Source organism: Alosa alosa, chromosome 4, assembly GCF_017589495.1.
Source record: "Alosa alosa isolate M-15738 ecotype Scorff River chromosome 4, AALO_Geno_1.1, whole genome shotgun sequence".
NCBI lineage: Eukaryota > Metazoa > Chordata > Actinopteri > Clupeiformes > Clupeidae > Alosa > Alosa alosa.
The window spans coordinates 4,090,630-4,097,804 of record NC_063192.1 but is presented as its reverse complement, the minus strand read 5'-3'; the positions used below and the strand labels follow the sequence as shown (position 1 = coordinate 4,097,804).

At 44.9% G+C, this 7,175-nt stretch overlaps 1 protein-coding gene across 2 annotated transcripts in view; it reads left to right on the top strand.

Annotated features, from left to right (window-relative positions):
- The first annotated feature begins 468 nt into the window (after positions 1-468).
- rap1aa (RAP1A, member of RAS oncogene family a) overlaps positions 469-7,175 on the top strand; it is a 31,037-nt gene continuing 24,330 nt past the window's right edge. For both annotated transcript variants that reach the window (XR_007193333.1, XM_048240863.1), the window contains exon 1: positions 469-636. The gene's annotated coding sequence lies outside the window, so the exon portion shown is untranslated. The remainder of the gene's footprint in view (positions 637-7,175) is intronic.

The following is a 7,175-nucleotide window of genomic DNA, read 5'->3' as shown; positions in this document are numbered from 1 at the left end:
ACTGCATATGAACCCCTTTGTGTAGAAGCATAATCTTGGTCTCAAATGAAAGGTAACACATTGAAGTTGCATGCTTGTATTTGGATTATACTTCAGGGGTTCTGATATGGAATGACTACATTAAATATGGAATTATTACAAAAAATTATAAATCTTTACAATTTCTGTTTCAATTAAATTGGTTGACTACACATCTGCATAACTAATATTGGATCAAATGACATGAATATTCCATTTGGATATGGATTCTTGTGAATATTTCAAGACCCAATATCTAGCATATTGCTAAAGAGCAGGCTACTTGCTTATATTCTTTTTTTTAGGAATATCATGTTACAAAGGGGAACTGGATATTGCCCATATTGATACTGGAAATTTGTTTATTTATTTCCTGTCTACCCTATGAACTCCAACGTGAGGGCGCCTGATGCCGATGTGCCTGGCCGAGCTGAACACCGGCTTTGTCCTTGTGCTGCTCCGGCGGCAGACTGCGCTGGATGAGCGCTGCATCTCAGCACATGTCCAACGTTGCCCATTTAAGGACGCCGAGTGGGAGACTGGGGAATGACGTGTGACGTGTGCAACGCCGAGCCAGGAGCGGATCTGTTGGTGGAACGGCGGGGAGAGCAAGATACGGTGAGTAACAGTTAACTTTACCCTTTGATTCTCGGTTTCAAAAATACATCTACTGTGCCAAATTTTAAGTTCTACAGACTCCGAACACGAAATACTCAGGTATCTCTTAGCTTTGGGATAACGAATTTGTTCACGCCATGAAATACTGGTTCAGACTGACACAGATTCTGAACTGAGTGGAGCTACTTCTGAAGTCCAGGCCGGGCGGAAGGGAGGTTGCCTGTTAGCGTGCTAAGCTAATATGCTAGGCTAGAGTTGAGCCCGAATCATCAACTAGCTAGAGCAGTGAACATGGCGGCGAGATATCGAATGCCTTTGTATTTTTATGTTAGTTTTCTCAGTCTTAGCAGGACACAAACAACAAACATGATTGAAAACGGTTGTTTGCATATCTCTGATATATTTAACCTGTAACTTGGCTGTGTCTGTAGACTCTTTGTAGCAGTCAGCTAACCACTGTTAGCAAGTGAGCTACTGTCCAGCCGGGGTTGGGCTGAAGCCCCGACTCTGGCGCTAATTAGCCAACTTAGCAACTTGTGGAGAGTTGTTGAGACTGTCCACTCCTGAATACTGGTTTTTCATCACATTTTGGTTGTACATTAAATGTTTTTTGATGACTATGCTTTAACAGGATGGCATGCCATTGATTGGATGAAACGGTATAATTCGTAATGTAAAATCCATTGATTGGCCTCTTCCACTTCGTTAGCTAACGTTGCAGGCTAGTTTGAACTGATGTCTCCAGTAAAAGCAGTAACGGTTTTATTCACCTCTAAATGTGTGTATCATTTGAATGGTTTATGCTCTTGGTGATGTGTCGTCTTGACTTAAAATGTTACGGTGAATGAGCTGTAGTTTGACATTTCGATTTATTAATTGTTGCTCACAAGTTAAACGTCAGTTACACTTGTCTGCTGGTACCAGAGTAACTTGGCTAATTAGCGAAGTACACCAACAAATCAGGTAACGGTAACGTTAGGTCTTTGCTGACTCTCTGAAGTCAGGTAGTGATTTGGCGAATTTGCAAGTTGAGTTGATCTGATTATTAAACAAAACGAGGTAATTTCTTCAAGGGCGTTTTTATTTTGTAGATCACAAAACAGTTGCAGAAGGTTCCATATTAAGTTAGCTAGCCATCTTGGCTAACGCTAGCCAACTTAATGCAGTGGAATTAATTATTGCCGTCCCCTTGTCGTTTCTTTTTACCTTGAATTGATTGCATGCACCAAGACTGGTATGTCGGACGCGATATTTTGCATTAAATCGTGTATTATATGATGTAGTGTCCAGTTGATGTTACTTCAGTCAGCTTGGTTTGTGTACAGTATGTATGTGCACACAAGTTAACACATTGGTGCTGGCAGGTTCTACAACACCCGCCCCATGAAGAGCTTCTGTCCGTAATTAATAAGAGAGTGATGTCGGAGTGTTTGGGGTGACGAGGGGAGCGTAACAGACACCTGGTGCAGGATGTGTGTGGCGAATGGGCAGGTGCTGCTAGTGTTTTTACCGGGTGATGTAGGCATACCGAGAGTCCCGTGACGCCGCTTATGTTTTCAAGGTGTGGCTGTGTACTCGTTACGTGGCTCAGCGTGGCCTATTTGGCACACCTGACGGCCGCTGTCGGTGCTGTGTGTGCCTGGAGTGACCGCGCGAGGCCCCGGAAAAGCGCAGCGGCATTCCTGGCGTCACTGTTTACCCCGACACTCAGACGCGTGAGCTTGCAGTTCAGCTTCGGCTGCTGGGTCACTTCACCTTCATGGCCCTGTCCGTTTACTGCCACTCTGCTTTGGTGAGAAGTGGCAGGTGTTGGAGACAGGTTACAAAGTGTTAGCGGGCCTGGAAACGCATCAATAAAGATTATCTTTATTGTAGCTGTTTGATGAAGAACGTGGATTTTATGAGAACAGAAAGGGCTTTATAATGTACTTTGTCCTGTAATATCATTCATGGTCACGGGTGGGTTTGAAAGTCATTGGTAGCTTCCTTGCCTAACCAGAGATGTCCCTAGAAGTGAGAAATGAGAGTAGTGTGGTGGAGGCCGGTGGCCCTGAGAGAAAACTGAATAGCAGTCAGTCATGCCAAGAACAGGCCTTGCTTTCCCCCAACAGGATGGCATTTTAACTGCCATTTGAGGGTCACCAGTTGTTAAACTCTGTGCCTGCTGTGTTTGCCATGCAGAAATAGGAGGGTGCCATGTATGTGTGTTTGTGATTTGGAGACCTGTATTTGTTGAAACATTCAAATGTTTCTGAGGTTTGAGAGTTTTGGTCACCAACTTGCTACCAACAAATCTGAGGTTCAGGTACGTCTGGCCAAAGATTTTTTCCAGTATTTTTGTGACTGTAATGTTTGGTGTGCAGAATACGCTCTTTCTTGGCGTTTGTGTGTCTGAGCCCACAGTGTAAAGTCCAGTGGCCAGGCATGTTTGTGTTGTCATGGGTCTCTTGGCAACCCAGTCCACAGTTCCATCCTCAGAATGCCCATCCTCAGCTGGTTCCAGTTCCACACGTCACCGGGGAAACCGTGCTGAAGGACTGGGGCTCTACTGTCTCTTGTGCAGCTCAACACACAAGGGCCTGTGTTTGACAGGCAAATGAACTGTGTGTGTGTGTGTGTGTGTGTGCGCGCGTGTCCTGTCTGTTACAGTCAATGTATTTCCACAATCCGTGTGTGTGACTGAGACCTTGTCACCTCTGGACAGCTGGTCAGAGACGCAGTGGTCAGCAGGTTTCTGTGGATGGGGCAAATGCAGGGGCAGGAGATAGGCTGGTGGCCGGCTCATGAAGACTTGCTGTGGTGTGCTCTGGCCATGAGTGCCTGGACACTCACGCACACACACGCAGCACAGGCACTAGCCTCTTTACCATCTCGTAGCAGACCACACTCGCACACATGCTAGATTACAAGCCACTTTCAGCCTGTCAGCTATAGGTTGGTAAGTGTGTGTGGTGGCAGTGTAATTTACTGGTAATGTTCAAACTGGTGGTGTGTGTGTGTGTGAGAGTGAGGTGTTGGGCAGAGCTGTGAGTGGTTTGTATGGGTAGTGCCCTCTCTAAAGAAAGCTCATTATGTGGCTGCAGACCGCTTTCACTTCTACTCCTCCATCTGGCCTGTTCGTATGTGTCGCCACATTTCACCTTCATCACTAGGTCACTATTGGCACAGGTGACCAATGTCCAAGCTCAGTGTTTAAAAATATATTTTTTTCCATATGCAACTGATGTAATACATTTTGGACACTTGTGGTGCTGTTTGTTTGTTTGTTTGTTTTTGTTTGTTTGTTTGTTTGTTCGTTCGTTCGTAGTTTGCTGTTGTACTCTGGAGGTATAGGCCTACACATCATTGCCCAAGATGCTTGTCCATTTGCTGATGAGGTCTAACAGTGACCTAGAGGAAAAGTGTTTTGTTTAATTAGGTGTGTGTGTGTGTGTGTGTGTGTGTGTGTAGGACCTCCTAAGAAACTAATATTTCTGTGATGGCTTCATCTTGTACATGCCTCTGCTCTCTATTAGGTGTGTGTGTGTGTGTGTGCGTGCGCGTTAAGACTTTTTTTAAATGAGCAAGATGGTGTTTTGATTAGGACTCATAGTAGCATAGGTCATGGCTTAGTCAAACCATTAGCCTATGCTGTGTGTATCGGTGCTTGTATGTGTGTCTGTCTGTGTGTCTGTGGTGGCTGATGAAATAATATAATAATAATAATAATAATCTCATGTTGTGTCAGTCATGCTCTCCCTGTCTCGTTTCCTCTTTCCTGTGCTCTTTTTAGACACACACACACACACACACACACACACACACACACACACACACACACACGTTTATTTTTACCCAGCCATTTCATGTGGGATGAGTGCCATTTTTTATGTGATTCTCAGAAACCAAAGGCTGAATAATAATGCCTGGGTTCTCCCCCATGCTGTCGCCTCTCCGGCTCAGTTTTAATCAGTGATCTGGACTCTGACGTTCCGTGCTTGTTGTGAATGGATGGGCTGTTGGACATTGTCACTGAGTTCATTTAAATGATTTCACTCACAAGTCTCTGTTCCCTATATGACCCCTACGCTAGCGGCGGTCATAATGTTTCACTCGCAAGTCAATGTTATCTCTCATCCCAGATGCCAGATGACCAACCTCAACATGACACAAGAGTTTGGTGGTTCATACACACACGCTCACAGCTTGCACACACACACACACACACACACAGCGTACAGGCCTGGAGTGTTCTGCCGTGTGAGTTGCTGTGTCAAGCTCAGGAAGTTGTTCAGTCATGTTGTGCCGCAACACTGGAATATCGGCAGGCACCACAGACAGGAAGTATGTTTCTCTGATAAGGATAAAACACACACACACACACACTTGATGCTTTGGCAACCATGATATTGGCTAGATGTACAATTTTTGCACAGGCCAAACACTGGTCCCAGCAGCCTCCTCTCACCCCATGCCTGACCTGGCCCAGCTGCTTAGTGACGGACAGACACACACACACAGGCTCCTTAGGCTGTGAAGGTGCTGTACTGCTTATCTGTGGAGGAGTTCGGGAGGTGGGGACTCTCGCCGGTGTCGACTTGTGAACACACATACACACACTGTCAATGATCCACCGGTAAACAAGCAGCACTGGCAACAGAGTAGAGACGCTGGAATTCTGTCACCCTCATAAAGCTGCCAGGCCAAGATGGCACCGCGCTGAGGTCCTCTTTCTGACCACACACTGGCCCGTTAAAGAGCCCACCTCTGGTCTTCGTTAGGTCTGTCTGAAAAGTGATGTGGCTCTTCACTGCCATTGGATTTCTTTCTTTACACACACACGCACAAACTCACTCTCTCTGAGATGTTGCTATCATGTGTTTAGTGGTGCACCATGTGTGAAGATTTCTGAAGAAAAGCTGCGTTTGTATCCATGACACAGATGGATTTGATGATCAACCCTGACCAGTTGAACTGGCTTGTTTGTGTGTGTGTTTTGGTAGTCAGTTCATTTGCTACTAATCATAAAGTCTTCTCGTCTTTGTTGCGCTGGAAGGAAGGAGTGAGGGAGAGAGTGCTAGCGTGTGTAAGTGAAAGAGAGAAGTAGACTGGACTTGATCAGGGGTTTGTTTATGTGTGTGTGCATGTTCAAAGCCCACCTCCTTATATGGCTGAGATGGCTTTCTCTCTGACGTGTGTGTGAGGGCGCGCATGCACGAGGGTGCACTCATGGCTGAATATGCTATTTCTGAGATGGCAGGATTTCATTGTGCAATCAAACACACAAAATACACACACACACGCGCCTGTTCGTTTTACAGAAGCGTGCTCTGTGCACACACACATTCACACTTGGAGTTTCAGTATGAGTTGATTATTATAAGGGCACAAGTAAATGGTGGCGGGGTTGTGTGTGTTTGTGTTGGCGTTTGTGTGGGTGTGTTTGTGCGTGTGTCTGTCTAGCATCTTCGTATGAGTAGGTGGCATCTTGACCTTCAGATTAAGATTTTCTAAAAGATCAACAGATGTCATTTACCTTCATCTGTACAGAAATTAAAGGGCTCTGCCCCCCACCCTCCCTGTCCTCTAGCTAAACTCTGCATAAATGTGGACGGTGTGTCCACTTCTCACCCATGTCTGACCTGCGTGTTGATAGTTGCTGTGTGTCTCCCCCTGCAGGTTGCATTACTTACGTGTGTCTGTGTGTTGATAGTTGCTGTGCAGAGGGGTATTTCACAAAACCTAGATAAGGAATTAAGCTGGGATTTTTAGGTTATCCTGGATGAATTTAGCCTTGACTTGGTTTTTAAAGAGATGGCACATAAGTTACCATGGGGATTTATTCTCTGCACCTAGCCTGGTCCGACCAGGCTAACAATAAACTAAGTTAATTCTAATGGTAATTATGTGGTCTTATTGGTTCAGCTAGCGGTCATTCATCAGACCTCCGTGCTAATTTTTAAGGAGCTTTATTCCATTTATAAACTATTTGCTAAATGTATTTGCTTTCCAAAACAAAACAGATAGTCTGCCTACTACCATAGGTTTTTATTATTTTAATTGTGATAGGCCTTTGTTAATAATTATAAGGCTAGGTACTCATTGTTTGCTTATTTTATTGATAGACGTTTGATGAATAGCCTACTGTAGTTGATTGGAAGTGGAGGGGCAAGTTTTTTCAAAGGTATTTTCAACTATAATATTAAGGTATATCATACTATGTGCATATTTGCAGTGGCAAGCGCTTTTTAATGGCGTTGCGTGCGAGACAAAGGAAGCACTCCTGCGTGGGTGCATCACGTGGTAAATTTGCATTCAGTTGGTCTACCACACCTACTCCTGCTTTTTTTACAGAAATAGCTGTGATTCCAAAAGGACAACTTTACTTCATTGCTAGTCTATATCAAAAGCGGTTGTTCACTTTGTGTGAATGGCGCTTATTTTTCGGCGTCTTTTATTCCAACTGTGGGCACTTTGGAGCAGAAGCGAGAATGCGCACATCCTGATTTACTTACACCTGGCTTGACATGAGTAGCTCCTACTCATCCTGGATTGGCATT